Source organism: Chiloscyllium plagiosum, unplaced genomic scaffold, assembly GCF_037043375.1.
Source record: "Chiloscyllium plagiosum isolate Xiang-an unplaced genomic scaffold, Cpla_swu_hap1 HiC_scaffold_33, whole genome shotgun sequence".
Lineage (NCBI taxonomy): Eukaryota > Metazoa > Chordata > Chondrichthyes > Orectolobiformes > Hemiscylliidae > Chiloscyllium > Chiloscyllium plagiosum.
The window spans coordinates 38107488-38127876 of NW_028270171.1; positions in this window are offsets into that span (position 1 = coordinate 38107488).

Here is a 20389-nt window from a genome sequence, read left to right on the forward strand (position 1 = left end):
GAGGGGGCACTTTCTGAGGTACTGAGGAAGCACTATCTGAGGTATTGAGGGAGCACTATCTGACGTACTGAGGAAGCATTATCTGAGGTACTGAGGGACCCCTTTCTGAAGTATTGAGGGAGCACTTTCTGAGGTATTGAGGCACCACTATCTGAGGTATTGAGGAAGCACTTTCTGAGGTATTGAGGGAGCACTTTCTGAGGTATTGAGGGAGCACTATCTGAGGGACTGAGGGAGCACTTTCTGATGTATTGAGGAAGCACTTTCTGAGGTATTGAGAAAGCACATTCTGAGGTATTGAGGATGCACTTTCTGAGGTACGATGGAGAACTTTGAGGTATTGAGGGAGCACCATCTGAGGTCCTGAGGGAGCAAGTTCTGAGGTATTGAGGAAGCACACTCTGAGGTACTGAGGGAGAACTATCTGAGGTATTGAGGAAGCACTTTCTGAGGTATTCAGGGAACACAATCTGATGTATTGAGTGAGAACTATCTGAGGTATTGAGGAGGCACTTTCTGAGGTATTGAGGGAAGACAATCTGACGTACTGAGGAAGCACTAGCAGAGGTTCTGAGTAAGTACTATCTGAGGTACTGAGGGAGAACTTTATGAGATATTGAGGGAGCACTTTCTGAGGTACTGAGGGAGAGCTATCTGAGGTACTGAGGGAGCACTATCTGAGTTATTGAGGGAGAACTATCTGAGGTATTGAGGAGCACTATCTGAGGTATTGAGGGAGAGCTATCTGAGGTATTGAGCGAGCACTTTCAGAGGTTCTGAGGGAGAACTATCTGAGGTATTGAAGGAGAACTATCTTAGGTATTGAGGGAGCACACTCTGAGGTACTGAGGGGACACTTTCTGAGCTATTGAGGGAGCACTATCTGACTTACGGAGGAAGCAGTATCAGAGGTACTGATGGAGAGCTATCTGTGGTATTGATGGAGCACTTTCTGAGGTATTGAGGGAGCACTTTCTGAGGTACTGATGGAACACTCTCTGAGGTATTGAGGGAGCACTTTCGAGGTATTGAGGGAGATCTACCTGATGTATTGAGGGAGCACTTTCTGAGGTACTGAGGAAGCACTATCTGAGGTGTTGAGGGAGCACCTTCTGAGGTACTCAGGAAGCATTATCTGAGGTACTGAGGGAGCACTATCTGAGGTACAGAGCGAGCAGTTTCTGAGGTATTGATGGAGCTCTTTCTGACGTACTGAGGAAGCACTAGCTGACGTTCTGAGTGAGTACTATCTGAGGTACTGAGGGAGCACTTTATGAGGTATTGAGGGAGCACTTTCTGAGGTACTGAGGGAGAACTATCTGAGGTATTGAGGGAGCACTATCTGAGGTATTGAGGGAGAACTATCTGAGGTATTGAGCGAGCACTTTCAGAGGTTCTGAGAGAGAACTATCTGAGGTATTGAAGGAGAACTATCTTAGGTATTGAGGGAGCACCCACTGAGGTGTTGATGGAGCACTTTCTGAGGTACTGAGGAAGCATTATCTGAAATACTGAGGGAGCACTATCTGAGGTACTAAGGGAGAACTATCTGAGGTACTGAGGGACCACTTTCTGAAGTATTGAGGCACCACTATCTGATGTATTGAGGATGCACTTTCTGAGATATTGAGGGAGCACTTTCTGAGGTATTGAGGGAGCACTATCTGAGGTATTGAAGGAGAATTATCTTAGGTATTGAGGGAGCACTCTCTGAGGTATTGATGGAGCACTTTCTGAGGTATTGAGGTAGCACTTTCTGAGGTACTGAGGGGACACTTTCTGAGGTATTGAGGGAGCACTATCTGACGTACTGAGGAAGCACTGATGGAGATCTATCTGAGGTACTGATGGAACACTCTCTGAGATATTGAGGGAGCACTTTCGAGGTATTGAGGGAGAACTACCTGAGGTATTGGGGGTGCACTTACTGAGGTACTGAGGAAGCACTATTTGAGGTATTGAGGGTGCACCTTCTGAGGTACTGAGAAAGCATTATCTGAGATACTGAGTGAGAACTATCTGAGGTACTGAGGGACCAATTTCTGAGGTATTGAGGAAGCACTTTCTGAAGTATTGAGGGAGCACTTTCTGAGGTATTGAGGCACCACTATCTGAGGTATTGAGGAAGCACTTTCTGAGGTATTGAGGGAGCACTTTCTGAGGTATTGAGGGAGCACTATCTGAGGTATTGAGGAAGCACTTTCTGAGGTATTGAAGGAGCACTTTCTGAGGTATTGAGGAAGCACTTTCTGAGGTATTGAGGGAGCACTATCTGAGGTACTGAGGAAGCACTTTCTGATGTATTGAGGAAGCACTTTCTGAGGTATTGAGGAAGCACTATCTGAGGTACTGAGGGAGCACTTTCTGAGGTATTGAGGAAGCACTTTCTGAGGTATTGAGGGAACACAATCTGATGTATTGAGGAAGCACTTTATGAGGTATTGAGGGAGCACTTTCTGAGGTATTGAGGGAGAACTATCTGAGGTACTGAGGGAGAACTATCTGTGGTATTGATGGAACACTTTCTGAGGTATTGAGGAAGCACTTTCTGAGGTACTGAGGGCGCACTTTCTGAGATATTGAGGGAGCACTATCTAAGGTACTGAGGGAGAACTATCTGAGGTACTGAGTGAAAACTATCTGAGGTACTGAGGGAGCACTTTCTGATGTATTAAGGGAGCACTATCTGAGGCATTGAGGGCGCAAGATCTGATGTACTGAGGGAGCACTTTCTGAGTTATTGAGGGAGCACTATCTGAGGTACTGAGGGAGAACTATCAGAGGTACTGAGTGAAATCTATCTGAGGTACTGAGGGAGCACTTTCTGATGTATTAAGGGAGCACTATCTGAGGCATTGAGGGAGCAATATCTGAGGTACTGAGGGAGCACTTTCTGAGGTACAGAGTGAGAACTAGCTGAGGTTCTGAGTGAGTGCTATCTGAGGTACTGAGGGAGCACTATCTGAGGTATTGAGTGAACACTTGCTGAGGTACTGAGGGAGAACTATCTGAGGTATTGAGGGAGAACTATCTGAGGTATTGTGGGAACACTATCTGAGGCATTGAGGGAGCACTATCTGAGGTATTGAGTGAACACTTTCTGAGGTACTGAGGGAGAACTATCTGAGGTATTGTGGGAGCACTATCTGAGGTATTGAGGGAGAACTATCCGACGTATTGAGGGAGAACTATTTGAGGTATTGAGGAGCACTATCTGAGGTATTGAGGGAGAACTATTTGAGTTATTGATCGAGCACTTTCAGAGGTTTTGAGGGAGAACTATCTGAGGTATTGAAGGGAACTATCTTAGGTATTGAGGGAGCACTCTCTGAGGTATTGATGGAGCACTTTCTGAGGTATTGAGGGAGCACCATCTGAGGTACTAAGGGAGCACTTTCTGATGTATTGAGGAATCACTTTCTGAGGTATTGAGGGAACACAATCTAATGTATTGAGGAAGCACTTTATGAGATATTGAGGGAGCGCTTTCTGAGATATTGAGGGAACACTTTCTGAGATATTGAGGGAGCACTTTCTGAGGTATTGAAGAAGCTCTTTCTGAGGTATTGAGGGAACACAATCTGATGTATTGAGGAAGCACTTTATGAGGTATTGAGGGAGCACTTTCTGAGGTATTGAGGGAGAACTATCTGTGGTACTGAGGGAGAACTATCTGTGGTATTGATGGAGCACCTTCAGAGGTATTGAGGAAGCAGACTCTGAGGTACTGAGGGAGAACTATCTGAGGTACTGAGGTAGAACTATCTGAGGTACTGAGGGAGCACTTTCTGAGGTATTAAGGGAGCACTATCTGAGGCATTGAGGAATCACTTTCTGAGGTATTGAGGGAACACAATCTGATGTATTGAGGAAGCACTTTATGAGTTATTGAGGGAGCATGTTCTGAGATATTGAGGGAGCACTATCTGAGGTACTGAGGGAGAACTATCTGTGGTATTGATGGAGCACTTTCTGAGGTATTGAGGAAGCACTTTCTGAGGTACTGATGGAGCACTTTCTGAGATATTGATGGAGCACTATCTGAGGCATTGAGGAATCACTTTCTGAGGTATTGAGGGAACACAATCTGATGTATTGAGGAAGCACTTTATGAGGTATTGAAGGAACAAGTTCTGAGGTATTAAGGAAGCACTATCTGAGGTACTGAGGGAGAACTATCAGAGGTAATGAAGGAGAACTTTCTGAGGTATTAAGGGAGCACTATCTGAGGCATTGAGGGAGCAATATCTGACATAATGAGGGAGCACTTTCTGAGGTATTTAGGGAGCACTATCTCAGGTACTGAGTGAGAACTATCTGAGGTACTGAGGGAGAACTCTCTGAGGTACTGAGTGAGCAGTTTCTGAGGTATTGAGGAGCACCTTCTGACGTACTGAGGAAGCACTAGCTGAGGTTCTGAGTGAGTACTATATGAGGTATTGAGGGAGCACTTTCAGAGGTATTGAGGGATAACTATCTGAGGTATTGAGGGTGCACCATCTGAGGTATTGAGGGAGAATTATCTGAGGTATTGAGGAAGCACTATCTGAGGTATTGATGGAGCACTTTCTGAGGTATTGAGGTCGCACTTTCTGAGGTACTGAGGGAGCACTTTCTGAGGTATTGATGGAGCACTTTCTGAGGTATTGAGGGAGCACTTTCTGAGGTATTGAGGGAGCACTTTCTGAGGTACTGAGGGAGAACTATCTGAGGTATTGAGGGAGCACTATCTGAGGTATTGAGGAAGCACTTTCTGAGGTACTGAGGGGAGACCTTCTGAGGTACTGAGGAAGCACTATCAAAGGTACTAATGGAGATATATCTGAGGTATTGAGGGAGCACTTTCTGAGGTACTGAGGGAGAACTATCTGAGGTATTGAGGGAGCACCTTCTGTGGTACTGAGGAAGCACTTTCTGAAGTATTGAGGGACCACATTCTGAGGTATTGAGGGAGCACTATCTGAGGTATTGAGGAAGCACTTTCTGAGGTATTGAGGTAGCACTATCTGTACACAAATCTTTGAAATTTGCCACCCAGGTAAATAGTGCTGTGAAGAAGGCATATAGCATACTGGCTTTTATTGGTAGAGGAATTGAGTTCCGGAGTACTGAGGTCATGTTGCAGTTGTATAAGACTCTGGTGCGGCCGCATCTGGAGTATTGTGTGCAGATTTTGTCGCCATACTATAGGAAGGATGTGGAGGCACTGGAACGGGTGCAGAGGAGGTTTACCAGGATGTTGCCTGGTATGGTAGGAAGATCGTATGAGGAAAGGCTGAGGCATTGGAGAAAAGAAGGTTTAGGGGTGACTTGATAGAGGTGTACAAGATGATTAGGGGTTTAGATAGGGTCGACAGTGAGAATCATTTTCCACGTATGGAGTCAGCTATTACAAGGGGGCATAGCTTTAAATTAAGGGGGGTAGGTATAGGACAGATGTTAGGGGTAGGTTCTTTACTCAGCGAGTCGTGAGTTCATGGAATGCCCTGCCAGTAGCAGTGGTGGACTCTCCCTCATTATGGGCATTTCAGCGGGTATTGGATAGGCATATGGAGGATAGTGGGCTAGTGTAGGTTAGGTGGGCTTGGATCGGCGCAACATCGAGGGCTGAAGGGCCTGTACTGCGCTGTATTCTTCTATGTTCTATCTTCTATGTTCACTATCTGAGGTATTGAGGAAGCACTTTCTGAGGTACTGAGGGAGCACTTTCTGAGGTATTTAGGGAGCACTTTCTGAGGTACTGAGTGAGAACTATCTGAGGTACTGAGGGAGCACTTTCTGAGATATTGAGGGAGCACTTTCTGAGGTATTGGGGGAGCACTTCCTGAGGTACTGGGGGAGAACTATCTGAGGTATTGTGGGAGCACTATCTGAGGCATTGAGGGAGAACTATCTGAGGTATTGAAGGAGCACTTTCAGAGGTATTGAGGGAGAACTATCTGAGGTAATGAGGGAGCACTATCTGAGGTATTGAGGGAGAACTATCTGAGGAATTGAGCGAGCACTTTCAGAGTTATTGAGGGAGAACTATCTGAGGTATTGAGGAAGCACTTTCTGAGCTACTGAGGGAGCACTTCCTGAAGTATTGAGGGGACACTTTCTGAGGTATTGAGGAAGCACTATCTGAGGTACTGAGGGAGAACTATCTGAGGTACTGAAGGTGCACTGTCTGGTGGTACAGAGTGCAGAGGATAGAAAGGAACAAATGCAATTCCCTGATCATTTCCTCAGGGTCCCCGAGGCACTCTTGTGTCGTAGTTTGAAATGGAAGCCACTCCCCATTTCAGCAGATCCAGATCATTTTACACAATCAGTGAAAAATAACAGCAGCATGTGTCTGAAACATGGTTTGGGGGAAAACTTTCATCAATCTATTGTTACTTGTTGTTTGGAGACATTTTAGAAAATCAGGCACCCAAACAGACTAATGCTGTCGATGCAAGAGGTGGGGCACAGGAAGATCCAACAAGTCATCTGTAGCTGCTGTCTGTCCCCCTGGAGCAGTCATCATGTGAGATCATGGCTCAGTCCTCGGAGAAATCATTTCTCCATCAAAACCTCAACCATGCAGTGACTAGTCCTGCACACAGTGCTCCAGGTACAAACCAATGTAATGTCACCATAGCCTTACCAGAGCATGGGACAGCTCCTCATTACAGAGCGGTGTCTGGTGGGGATGTAAACAGAGGGTCACCATGGTCTGGCTGAGGGGAGAGGTTTGGAAGGAGAGTCCTTCAGAGTAACTCTAGCTAGTGTGGTAAGCTAACTGCCCAGCCAACTGAGCTAACCAACCTCACTCCAGGGGCATGCCCTGTATAACCCACTCATAGCCAGCCTGCACCTCAATAGGAGCAGGAGCAAGGCTATTCGGCCCCACCCTAACCCAGGAGGGAGAGCACGGGAAGCTGATGGATGAAACAAGCCCCTCCCATCTGGCCGTCTGAAATGGAGCTGGAGGACAGAGCACATCTGGCCTGCTGTTTGCTTCCCCGTGACTGGCCTGCTCCACCTTACAGTGAGAGACTGAGGGGAACCTCAAGGAGATTTCACTTCTCACTGAGAGGCTGCAACTCCAATCCAAATCAGGCTGGTTCCCTCCGAGACTCACGGAAGAGGGCAGCACTCTACAGATCAGGCCCTTGTGTCGTCCTAACCTCCAGTGTGTGGGCCAAGAGCTGGGAGGTAGTGTTAAGAACATAAGACCATCCGAAATAGGAACAGGAGACCATCCAACCCCTCGAGCCTGCTCTGGTATTCAATAGGATCGTGGATGATTCAACATTCGATTTGGGAACTGAAACTAGGACAATACAGAGACAGAGAATCAAATTATTCTGCCATGAGGAATCATCAGAAGAAAGCACACACACACACGGACACACACACATGCACAGACACAGACACAGACACAGACACACACACACACACACACACACACAGACACAGACACACAGACACAGACACACACACAGACACACACACAGACACACACACACACAGACACACACACACAGACACACAGACTCACACACAGACACACACACTCACTTACACACACACAGACACACACACATACCACGCACGCACGCATACACACACAGACACACACACACACACACACACACACACACGCATACACACACACACACACAAACACACACAGTGGGATTCAGGCCGTCTGTGGGAACGGGGAGAGACAAAGGAGCAAAATGCCAGAGAGGGATCTGATCCCATAGATTTCACTGCTTCCCTCTCTCTCTGCGGCTCTCATGTCTATTTCTGTGTTCCCAGTTCTCTCTCCCACATCTTTCCTTCAATCCCTATCTCTCAACATCCTTCACATCTCTGTCCAATGTACATTTCCCAGTGTTCTGCAAATCTCTCTCTGCATGTCTGACAGCTCTGTGGGATCTTGCTATTCCTGTCTGTACATCACTCTAGCCACATCACAGCCCCCACCACCACCCCACTCTCTCAGCTCTATCTCTCTGCTGCTGCAGCTCCTCTCTCTCTCTCTCTGTCCTATCTCTCTACCTGGGATTTCCGTCTTGCTGTCTGCCTGAACTTCTCTCCCTGTCTTTCTCTCCCCATTTTCGCCTTGTATCTGTCTGACATTGTATTTCTCTTCCTGGAGTTTCACTCTCTCTCTCTCTGTCTCTCTCTGTCCTGCTCTCTCTCAGTTCTTCTCACTTCCTCTCCCCTTTCCCCCCCGTCTGTCTTTGTCTTGTTCTCTCCCTCCCTCACGCTGTCTGTCCGTCCATCTCTCTTTCTCTCCTGTAGTTTCTCTCCCTCTTTCTCCCTGGACCCCTCTGCTCTGTCCCAATGACTGGGGAAGGGGCATTGGGAAGAGTTTGCCTCAGTGCTGGTCTCTCCCAGGATTTAACCCGACTGTGGGGAGGGGGTGAATGGAAGGAACATTTAATACTTTTCTGAGTGCGTCTGAAAAAGAGAAAAAGAGAAAGAGAAAGGGAGAGTGACAAAAAGAGAAAGACATGGAGAGAGTGGAGATGGAGAAAGTGGAGAGAGAGAAATGGGCAGTGAGAGTCAGGGAGGTGGAGTGAGAAAAGGACAGAGTGAGACAGACAGGGAGAGAGAGAGAGTGAGAAGGACATATATGGAGGGAGAAGGACAGTGTGTGTACTTGGCGATGGTTTTAGAGTGGGATCTTGCCGTGCATTACAGCAGTCAGTGTCAAAATGCGAGTTAGTCTCTGCACTATGTCCTCCAGCCCAGGGGCTGTAAGTCTGCATGGGAAGGGGGAGAGTGGGAGACACGGAGGGAATGGGACAGCCAGAGACAGGGGGAGGGTTTGATGGGGTTTTGGGGTTGGTGGAGAAAGGAGGGACTGTTGTCATAGAGAGATGGAGGGAGGGATAGCATGTGATGCAAAGTTTGAGACAGGGTAGAGAAGAAGTCTTCACACGAAGGATCGTCAATGAGGCCATTCAGGGGCCAATCCTGAGGATCCTGAAGAGGACCAGGATCATTTAATGGGGCAGGGGGATGATGGGCAGAAAGGACTCCATCTGTGATGCAAACCTTCTGCAATTCTCGGACTGAGATCTTGCTGTACATTAAAATAAGTCACAGGCCAGTCAGTCAACGAAGACACATTTACCGGTGTGAGAAAGTGAGGACTGCAGTTGCTGGAGAGTCAGAGTTACAAAGTGAGGAGCTGGAGAAGCACAGCAGGTCAGCCAGGAGAGTCGATGGTTCAGGCCTGACCTGCTGGGCTTTTCCAGCTCCACACTTTTCCACTCAACTCCCTCTGTCCCAGGGACTGGGGCTCACAGCAATGTTGGGGGCAGCAAAATATTTGAGGGGGGCACTGTTGGTGAGGTAGGTATTTGGGAGGGAAGATATTGGGGAAGGGAATAAATGTGGGAGGAGAGTGAAAATGATGGGCAATTGTTTTTAGGGGGTTCAAAACTGGGTGAGCACTTTCAGGTCTGAAATAAAGAAAAAGAGAAAGGGAGGTTGAGAAAAAGAGAGAGAGGTCGAGAGAGTGGGGATGGAGAAGGGGGATGAGAGAAAGATGGGGCAGAGACAGACAGTGAGACGGAGGGTGTGAGAGAAAGGCAGATTGAGAGAAAGAGACAGATAGGGAGAGAGAAGGACAAAGAGAGAAGGGGAAGTCAGACTGAGAGAAACAGGCGTTGAAGCATGGGCAGACTGAAGGGGTGACACTCAGTATTCCAGTTGGTTCCAGCTCCCGCACTCAATGGTTTTTCACACTCCCTCTCTCCCATGCTCCTGGGGTTTCCTTCAGCTTGTCTCACTCCCTTTCTCTCTCCCTCTCTCTGGGTGGTGAGCTGGTCTCTGTCCCTTACCATGTTGGTCACCTCAGAAAGCCTCCAGAAAATTCAAGAGATCAGTCTGCAGGTGATCCCTGGTTTTGTTCATTTCTGGATGGTTTCCCAGAACTTTCTATACTTCTGGCCAGTCAGGAGATTCAGTGAATAGTTTGAAGCGTTGCTGATCATTTGGATGGCTTGTTCCTGTTAGTTTCTTTGTGTAGCAGGACCTGGTGCCTTCCTATCTGGGCCCTCCTTTGTTTGGTCAAGACATTGTTAGGGATATGTCTGCCCAGGGGACCTGCTGCCTTTGACATTATGCTGATGGAATAACCATCTGGCTGCTGTCTGGCTTTTGTGGTTTGGGAGTATAACTTGTCCAATATACCCAGCATCTCTTGGCTGTCTATCTGTGTTTTAGCAAGGAGGCCGCAACATTTCACCCATTCCCCCTCCCCCCCACCCCCACCCAGTCTTTAGAATGGAAAGAAGCGTATACAATGAATTACAATCTTAATTTTAAAAGCTGGTTATGTTTGTTGTCAGAGTAGCCTGCTGTTTGAGCGAAAGACATTTTGAACATTGTCAAACCGATTGTCAGATGGCTGATAAGTGATATCATTGAATCCCTGCAGAACAGAAACAGGCCCTTCAGCCCATCGAGTCCACAAAGACCCTCTGAAGAGAATGCAACTCAGATCCATCCCCTGATGATATCCCTGAAACCCTGCATTTCCCATGGCTATTCCAGCTAACCTGAATATCCCTCGACACTATGGGCAATCTGTCAAAATGTGAGTTATTGAACAGTGGGAGAAAACCCGTGCAGACGCAGGGAGAGTGTACAAACTCCACACAGACAGTCGCTCAGGAGTGGAATCAAACCCAGGTCTCTGGCACTGTGAGGTAACAGTGCTAACCACTGAGCGACTGTGGCACTCCTAACTGTTTCGTCAAAACATATTCCGTTCTGATAATCCATACAGAATTGTGATGCATAGCCAACATCCAGTGAGCAGAATAAATGCAAGGGAATGAGACCTGCTGGCTCAAACTCCTGGAATTCCCTCCCTAAGGACATTGTGGGTCCACCACCTGCAACAGTTCAAGGAGGCAGCTCAACACCAAAACCAGCTCCCGAGCAGCTACGGACAGGAAATCAATACTGGGCCCAGCCAGGAACACTCAAACGTTGCAAATGAATGAAACTGAAGGTGATCACCCGGAGAGTTCCATCTACCTTCCAGTCCCTGGGGGTGTTTCCAGGCATTATTCACCATGATCGTACCCATCTGTTGCAGTCTGCAATTCTAACCACCGGTACCCCGAGATATATCAAGGTGAGTGCGGTTAGGACCACAGCCGATGTGAGAGGAGCCGAATTCGTTAATAACAGGCGGTGGGAATGCCGTGGTACGGGCCTGTTCCTTCACATTTACCTAAGTGTGGTCCCTGTCAATGTCCCCTCTATCTCCACCACATGTGGGAGGGAATCATAATAACCCATCCAAATACCTTTTTTAATGTAATCCGATACTTTCGACTTCAATGATCCCCATCCAAACTTTGTCACTTGGGATAATTGGAATCCCTCGCACCAAACCCAGTGTCCCACCGAAAGTGTCCTTACAGCTGTTACTAAACCAGCCCTTGGTGAGCTGCTGAAACTGACAGTGAGACATGTTGGTGTGGGTGTTCTCCTGGAACAAATATTTACGCTGTTTGTCACTAACCCGGGATGGGATTTTTCTCGAGCAGTGAGGACCGCTGCCTTCTTTCATCATGGATGCCCCTCCCTCACTGTTGTCCCTCAGGGAGGGCTGAATGGCCTGGTGGACAAAGTCACATGGTGATTAATTTAGTTTGTTTGTCAGCATCCAGTCCGTGTATGACAGACTGTCGGTCTGTCTCATCCAAAAATGTATCTGGGTTTGAGACAGGATCAAACAGAGTGGCATTTTTGGTGCTGCCCACCAGCTGGGTGGCTGGAATGGCTATTGTGTAGGGAGTGAGACCATCAGCTGTCTGACACTGGGTAACCACAGGGTTCATGGAATCGGGGTCCGTCTGTGGGTCAGCGCTGGGGGCAAAAGGAGCAGTTAGCTGGGAGAAAGGCAGTGGGAGTTCCCATCTGTGGGCGGGCGTGGATGTGTCAGGGAGGGGCCTGTCATTATCTCCCTGGGGATGTAGAATCCCAAAGGCACACACTATCCATTCTGGGAGGAGCCCTGGTTCCCTAGGGATTGTATTTGCTCCTGGGAACTCCTACTAGGGCCTGATGTGTGTTTTCCGTGTTGAAGGGGTACAGGACCCATGCAGCTGCCTGGAGCTCATACACTGTCCTTCCAGATTGTCAATGTAACCTGAGGCTGTCTCCCCATCCTCAGAGACCCCCCTGTCACTGGATTGGGCTCTTCCCAATTGTAACTGGAGTAGTCCCATGTGGGTGAACTTTTCCTGCAACCTTCTGTCCTGCTCATTGTGTCAGAGACCTAGCTCAGTCACAGCCTGTAGGTTTCCCTGGGGTGACTGGATCCCAGCCGGGGGTCCTCCAGGCTATCGGCAGTGGAGTGAGCTTTCCATATTCCTTCCCCAGTTCTCTATGGGCTTCTCACCACAGCTCCTGTGCCAGGAATCCTTCACTGCAAGGCCAGGCTGGCTTCCTGCCAAATGCTGCAGGACTGTTTCACATTTGTACCGGCTCGTGTTCATGTTGCTTTGGCTGCTTCTGTATTATGGGACACCTGGGTATGTTCATAGAGTCACAGAGTTCTGCAGCATGGAGACAGGTTCAAACTGGCCCATCCATGCTAACCCCGTTTCCCTGCACTTGGCCAATATCCTTCCAATATGTTCCTTTCCATGTATTTGTCCAAGTGCCTTTTAAATGTTATTAAATGTATCCTCCTTGTCTACTTCCACTGGTAGTTCACTCCGTATGTGTATCACCCTCTGGAGAAAAGGGTTGTCCCTCGGGTTCACTTTTAATCTTTCCCCTTTCACCTTAAACTAATGCCCTTTCGTCCTCAATGTCCCAAGCCTTGGATAAAGACTGAGTGCATTCCCATGCCTCCCATGATCTTATACAGGATAAGGATACCCTTCAGTCTCCTGCACACTAAAGGCAATGCCTTAGCTTGTCCAACCTCTCTCTATAACTGTCTAGTTGAGTTCTGGCAACATCCTTGTAAATTTCGTCTGCACTCTTTCCAGTTTAATAACATCCTTCCGATAGCAAGGTGGCCAAAACTGAATCCTGTACAACTGCAACAGAACTGCCCAACTTCGATATTCCATGCTCTGACTGATGAAGGGCCCAGTCTGCCAAAAGCCTTCTTCACTGCCCTGTCTACCTGAGTTCAGAGAGCCGTGCTCCTGGAATCCAAGGGCGCTCTGTCCCACTACACTCCTTCAGGCCCTACCATTCACCATGAAACCCCTGTCTTGATGTGACTTTCCAACATGCTCGATGTCGCCCTTGTCTGTATTAACCTCCATTTGCCATTTCTCAGCCCAATTCCCCAGCTGATCAAGGCCCTGTTGCAATTGCTGAGAACCTTCCTCACTTATTTTAGTGTAACCTGCAAACTTACTAATCATGCCTTAAACATCCTCATCCAAATCATTGATCTCGATAACAAACAGCAATGGGCCTAGCACTGACCAGCTCACTGGCTCAGTGGTTAGCACTGCTACCTCACAGCACCGTGGATCTGGGTTCAATTCCAACCTCACAGGATACTCTGTGTGGGTTCGATCCTGTTAGGGTTAGATTTCCTACAGTATGGAAACAGGCCATTTGGCCCAACAAATCCACACCGACCTGCCGAAAAGTAACCCACCCAGAGCTATTCTCCCTGCCCAATATTTACCCTGGACGAATGCAACTACAATTCTGGGCAATTTAACATGGCCAATTCACCTGACCTGTACATTTTTGGATTGTGGGAGGAAACCGGAGCACCCGGAGGAAACCCACGCAGACACGGGGAGAATGTGTAAACTCCACACAGACAGTCACCGGGGGCTGGGGTCGAACCCGGGTCCCTGGCATTGTGAGGCAGAGTGCCAACCACTGAGCCACTATTCCACACAAATTGAGTTTGTACCATCTCCCCATGTCTGCGTGGGTTTCCTCTGGGTGCTCCGGTTTCCTCCCACAATCCAAAGATGTGCAGGTCAGGTAAATTAGCCATGCTCAATTGCCTATAGTATTCACGGATGTGTAAATAAGTTGCGTTAGTCAGGGGTAAATATAGAGTACCAGGGTAAGGGAATGGGTTAGGGTGGAATAATCTTCAGAGGACCAGGAGACGTGTTGGACCGAAGGGCCTGTTTCCACAGAGGAGGGATTCTATGATTCTGAGACACACCACTAGTCACAGGCCTTCAGTCTGACTATTACCCTCTGCTTCCTACCATCAAGCCAATTGTGTACCCAGTTAGCCAATGCCCCCTGGATTCCGTGCGATCTAACCTTCCGGCGGGGGGGGGGGGGTGAGTGGTGAGTGCAGAGTTGTGTAGGTATCAGTAAGGAAGGGGGAGATTGCAGTGTTGGGTAGGGAACAGTCAGGAAGGGAGACATTACAGTGTTGTGTAGGGATCAGTCAGGGGATGGGGAGATTGCAGTGTTGGGTAGGGATCAGTCAGGAAGGGAGACATTACAGTGTTGGGTAGGGATCAGTCAGGGAGGGGGAGATTGCAGTGTTGTATAGGGATCAGTCAGGGAGGGGGAGATTGCAGTGTTGTATAGGGATCAGTCAGGGAGGGGGAGAGTGCAGTGTTGGGTAGGGATCAGTCAGGGAGGGGGTGAGTGCAGTGTTGGGGAGGGATCAGTCAGGGAGGGGGTGAGTGCAGTGTTGGGTAGGGATCAGTCAGGGAGGGGGTGAGTGCAGTGTTGGGTAGGGGTCAGTCAGGGAGGGGGAGATTGCAGTGTTGGGTAGGGATCAGTCAGGGAGGGGGTGAGTGCAGTGTTGGGTAGGGATCAGTCAGGGAGGGGGTGAGTGCAGTGTTGGGGAGGGATCAGTCAGGGAGGGGGTGAGTGCAGTGTTGGGTAGGGATCAGTCAGGGAGGGGGTGAGTGCAGTGTTGGGTAGGGGTCAGTCAGGGAGGGGGAGATTGCAGTGTTGGGTAGGGATCAGTCAGGGAGGGGGTGAGTGCAGTGTTGGGTAGTGATCAGTCAGGGAGGGGGTGAGTGCAGTGTTGTGTAGGGATCAGTCAGGGAGGGGGTGAGTGCAGTGTTGAGTAGTGATCAGTCAGGGAGGGGGTGAGTGCAGTGTTGGGTAGTGATCAGTCAGGGAGGGGGTGAGTGCAGTGTTGGGTAGTGATCAGTCAGGGAGGGGGTGAGTGCAGTGTTGTGTAGGGATCAGTCAGGGAGGGGGTGAGTGCAGTGTTGAGTAGTGATCAGTCAGGGAGGGGGTGAGTGCAGTGTTGGGTAGTGATCAGTCAGGGAGGGGGTGAGTGCAGTGTTGAGTAGTGATCAGTCAGGGAGGGGGTGAGTGCAGTGTTGGGTAGTGATCAGTCAGGGAGGGGGTGAGTGCAGTGTTGAGTAGTGATCAGTCAGGGAGGGGGTGAGTGCAGTGTTGTGTAGGGATCAGTCAGGGAGGGGGTGAGTGCAGTGTTGGGTAGGGATCAGTCAGGGAGGGGGAGAGTGCAGTGTTGGGTAGGGATCAGTCAGGGAGGGGGTGAGTGCAGTGTTGTATAGGGATCAGTCAGGGAGGGGGTGAGTGCAGTGTTGGGTAGGGATCAGTCAGGGAGGGGGTGAGTGCAGTGTTGGGTAGGGATCAGTCAGGGAGGGGGGTGAGTGCAGTGTTGTGTAGGGATCAGTCAGGGAGGGGGTGAGTGCAGTGTTGTATAGGGATCAGTCAGGGAGGGGGAGATTGCAGTGTTGGGTAGGGATCAGTCAGGGAGGGGGAGAGTGCAGTGTTGTGTAGGGATCAGTCAGGGAGGGGGTGAGTGCAGTGTTGTATAGGGATCAGTCAGGGAGGGGGAGATTGCAGTGTTGGGTAGGGATCAGTCAGGGAGGGGGTGAGTGCAGTGTTGGGTAGGGATCAGTCAGGGAGGGGGTGAGTGCAGTGTTGTATAGGGATCAGTCAGGGAGGGGGTGATTGCAGTGTTGGGTAGGGATCAGTCAGGGAGGGGGTGATTGCAGTGTTGTGTAGGGATCAGTCAGGGAGGGGGAGATTACAGTGTTGTGTAGGGATCAGTCAGGGAGGGGGTGAGTGCAGTGTTGGGTAGTGATCAGTCAGGGAGGGGGAGATTACAGTGTTGTGTAGGGATCAGTCAGGGTGGGGGGTGAGTGCAGTGTTGGGTAGGGATCAGTCAGGGAGGGGGTGAGTGCAGTGTTGGGAAGGGATCAGTCAGGGAGGGGGTGAGTGCAGTGTTGTATAGGGATCAGTCAGGGAGGGGGTGAGTGCAGTGTTGTATAGGGATCAGTCAGGGAGGGGGAGAGTGCAGTGTTGTGTAGGGATCAGTCAGGGAGGGGGGTGAGTGCAGTGTTGGGTAGGGATCAGTCAGGGAGGGGGTGAGTGCAGTGTTGTGTAGGGATCAGTCAGGGAGGGGGTGAGTGCAGTGTTGTATAGGGATCAGTCAGGGAGGGGGTGAGTGCAGTGTTGTATAGGGATCAGTCAGGGAGGGGGAGAGTGCAGTGTTGTGTAGGGATCAGTCAGGGAGGGGGGTGAGTGCAGTGTTGGGTAGGGATCAGTCAGGGAGGGGGTGATTGCAGTGTTGTGTAGGGATCAGTCAGGGAGTGGGTGAGTGCAGTGTTGGGAAGGGATCAGTCAGGGAGGGGGTGAGTGCAGTGTTGTGTAGGGATCAGTCAGGGAGTGGGTGAGTGCAGTGTTGGGAAGGGATCAGTCAGGGAGGGGGTGAGTGCAGTGTTGGGAAGGGATCAGTCAGGGAGGGGGTGAGTGCAGTGTTGGGTAGGGATCAGTCAGGGAGTGGGTGAGTGCAGTGTTGGGAAGGGATCAGTCAGGGAGGGGGTGAGTGCAGTGTTGGGTAGGGATCAGTCAGGGAGGGGGAGAGTGCAGTGTTGTGTAGGGATCAGTCAGGGAGGGGGTGAGTGCAGTGTTGTGTAGGGATCAGTCAGGGAGGGGGGTGATTGCAGTGTTGTGTAGGGGTCAGTCAGGGAGGGGGGTGATTGCAGTGTTGTGTAGGGATCAGTCAGGGAGGGGGTGAGTGCAGTGTTGTGTAGGGATCAGTCAGGGAGGGGGTGAGTACAGTGTTGGGTAGGGATCAGTCAGGGAGGGGGTGAGTGCAGTGTTGTGCAGGGATCAGTCAGGGAGGGGGTGATTGCAGTGTTGGGTAGGGATCAGTCAGGGAGGGGGTGAGTGCAGTGTTGGGTAGGGATCAGTCAGGGAGGGGGTGAGTGCAGTGTTGGGTCAGGGATCAGTCAGGGAGGGGGTGAGTGCAGTGTTGTGTAGGGATCAGTCAGGGAGGGGGGTGAGTGCAGTGTTGGGTAGGGATCAGTCAGGGAGGGGGTGAGTACAGTGTTGGGTAGGGATCAGTCAGGGAGGGGGTGAGTGCAGTGTTGTGTAGTGATCAGTCAGGGAGGGGGTGAGTGCAGTGTTGGGTAGGGATCAGTCAGGGAGGGGGTGAGTGCAGTGTTGTGTAGTGATCAGTCAGGGAGGGGGTGAGTGCAGTGTTGAGTAGGGATCAGTCAGGGAGGGGGTGAGTGCAGTGTTGGGTAGGGATCAGTCAGGGAGGGGGTGAGTGCAGTGTTGGGTAGGGATCAGTCAGGGAGGGGGTGAGTGCAGTGTTGGGTAGGGATCAGTCAGGGAGGGGGTGAGTGCAGTGTTGGGTAGGGATCAGTCAGGGAGGGGGTGAGTGCAGTGTTGTGTAGGGATCAGTCAGGGAGCGGGAGATTGCAGTGTTGGGTAGGGATCAGTCAGGGAGGGGGAGATTGCAGTGTTGTGTAGGGATCAGTCAGGGAGGGGGAGATTGCAGTGTTGTGTAGGGATCAGTCAGGGAGGGGGAGATTGCAGTGTTGGGTAGGGATCAGTCAGGGAGGGGGAGATTGCAGTGTTGGGTAGGATCAGTCAGGGAGGGGGTGAGTGCAGTGTTGGGTAGGGATCAGTCAGGGAGGAGGTGAGTGCAGTGTTGGGTAGGGATCAGTCAGGGAGGGGGTGAGTGCAGTGTTGGGTAGGGATCAGTCAGGGAGGGGGGTGATTGCAGTGTTGGGTAGGGATCAGTCAGGGAGGGGGTGAGTGCAGTGTTGGGTAGGGATCAGTCAGGGAGGGGGTGAGTGCAGTGTTGGGTAGGGATCAGTCAGGGAGGGGGTGATTACAGTGTTGTGCAGGGATCAGTCAGGGAGGGGGTGAGTGCAGTGTTGGGTAGGGATCAGTCAGGGAGGGGGTGAGTGCAGTGTTGGGTAGGGATCAGTCAGGGAGGGGGTGAGTGCAGTGTTGGGTAGGGATCAGTCAGGGAGGGGGTGATTACAGTGTTGTGCAGGGATCAGTCAGGGAGGGGGAGAGTGCAGTGTTGGGTAGGGATCAGTCAGGGAGGGGGTGAGTGCAGTGTTGGGAAGGGATCAGTCAGGGAGGGGGTGAGTGCAGTGTTGGGTAGGGATCAGTCAGGGAGGGGGTGATTACAGTGTTGTGCAGGGATCAGTCAGGGAGGGGGTGAGTGCAGTGTTGGGTAGGGATCAGTCAGGGAGGGGGTGAGTGCAGTGTTGGGTAGGGATCAGTCAGGGAGGGGGTGAGTGCAGTGTTGGGAAGGGATCAGTCAGGGAGGGGGTGAGTGCAGTGTTGTGTAGGGATCAGTCAGGGAGGGGGTGATTGCAGTGTTGGGAAGGGATCAGTCAGGGAGGGGGTGAGTGCAGTGTTGGGTAGGGATCAGTCAGGGAGGGGGTGAGTGCAGTGTTGGGTAGGGATCAGTCAGGGAGGGGGTGAGTGCAGTGTTGGGTAGGGATCAGTCAGGGAGGGGGTGATTACAGTGTTGTGCAGGGATCAGTCAGGGAGGGGGTGAGTGCAGTGTTGGGCAGGGATCAGTCAGGGAGGGGGTGAGTGCAGTGTTGGGAAGGGATCAGTCAGGGAGGGGGTGAGTGCAGTGTTGGGAAGGGATCAGTCAGGGAGGGGGTGAGCGCAGTGTTGGGTAGGGAGCTGTCAGGGAGGGGGAGATTGCAGTGTTGGGTTGCGATCAGTCAGGGTGGGGGGTGAGTGCAGTGTTGGGTAGGGATCAGTCAGGGAGGGGGTGAGTACAGTGTTGGGTAGGGATCAGTCAGGGAGGGGGTGAGTGCAGTGTTGGGTAGGGATCAGTCAGGGAGGGGGTGAGTGCAGTGTTGAGTAGGGATCAGTCAGGGAGGGGGTGAGTGCAGTGTTGTGTAAGGATCAGTCAGGGAGAGGGTGAGTGCAGTGTTGGGTAGGGATCAGTCAGGGAGGGGGTGAGTGCAGTGTTGTGTAAGGATCAGTCAGGGAGGGGGGTGAGTGCAGTGTTGTGTAGGGGTCAGTCAGGGAGGGGGAGAGTGCAGTGTTGTGTAGGGATCAGTCAGGGAGGGGGTGAGTGCAGTGTTGGGTAGGGATCAGTCAGGGAGGGGGTGAGTGCAGTGTTGGGTAGGGATCAGTCAGGGAGGGGGTGAGTGCAGTGTTGTGTAGGGATCAGTCAGGGTGGGGGGTGAGTGCAGTTTTGTGTAGGGATCTGTCAGGGAGGGGGTGAGTGCAGTGTTGGGTAGGGGTCAGTCAGGGAGGGGGTGAGTGCAGTGTTGGGTCGAGATCAGTCAGGGAGCGGGAGATTGCAGTGTTGTGTAGGGATCAGTCAGGGAGGGGGAGATTGCAGTGTTGTGTAGGGATCAGTCAGGGAGGGGGAGATTGCAGTGTTGTGTAGGGATCAGTCAGGGAGGGGGAGATTGCAGTGTTGGGTAGGGATCAGTCAGGGAGGGGGTGATTGCAGTGTTGGGTCGAGATCAGTCAGGGAGCGGGAGATTGCAGTGTTGTGTAGGGATCAGTCAGGGAGGGGGAGATTGCAGTGTTGTGTAGGGATCAGTCAGGGAGGGGGAGATTGCAGTGTTGTGTAGGGATCAGTCAGGGAGGGGGAGATTGCAGTGTTGGGTAGGGATCAGTCAGGGAGGGGGAGATTGCAGTGTTGGGTAGGATCAGTCAGGGAGGGGGTGAGTGCAGTGTTGGGTCGAGATCAGTCAGGGAGCGGGAGATTGCAGTGTTGTGTAGGGATCAGTCAGGGAGGGGGTGATTGCAGTGTTGGGTAGGGATCAGTCAGGGAGGGGGTGAGTGCAGTGTTGGGTAGGGATCAGTCAGGGAGGGGGGTGAGTGCAGTGTTGGGTAGGGATCAGTCAGGGAGGGGGGTGAGTGCAGTGTTGGGTAGGGATCAGTCAGGGAGGGGGTGATTGCAGTGTTGGGTAGGGATCAGTCAGGGAGGGGGGTGATTGCAGTGTTGGGTAGGGATCAGTCAGGGAGGGGGTGAGTGCAGTGTTGGGTAGGGATCAGTCAGGGAGGGGGAGATTGCAGTGTTGGGTAGGGATCAGTCAGGGAGGGGGTGATTACAGTGTTGGGTAGGGATCAGTCAGGGAGTGGGGTGATTGCAGTGTTGGGTAGGGATCAGTCAGGGAGGGGGAGATTGCAGTGTTGGGTAGGGATCAGTCAGGGA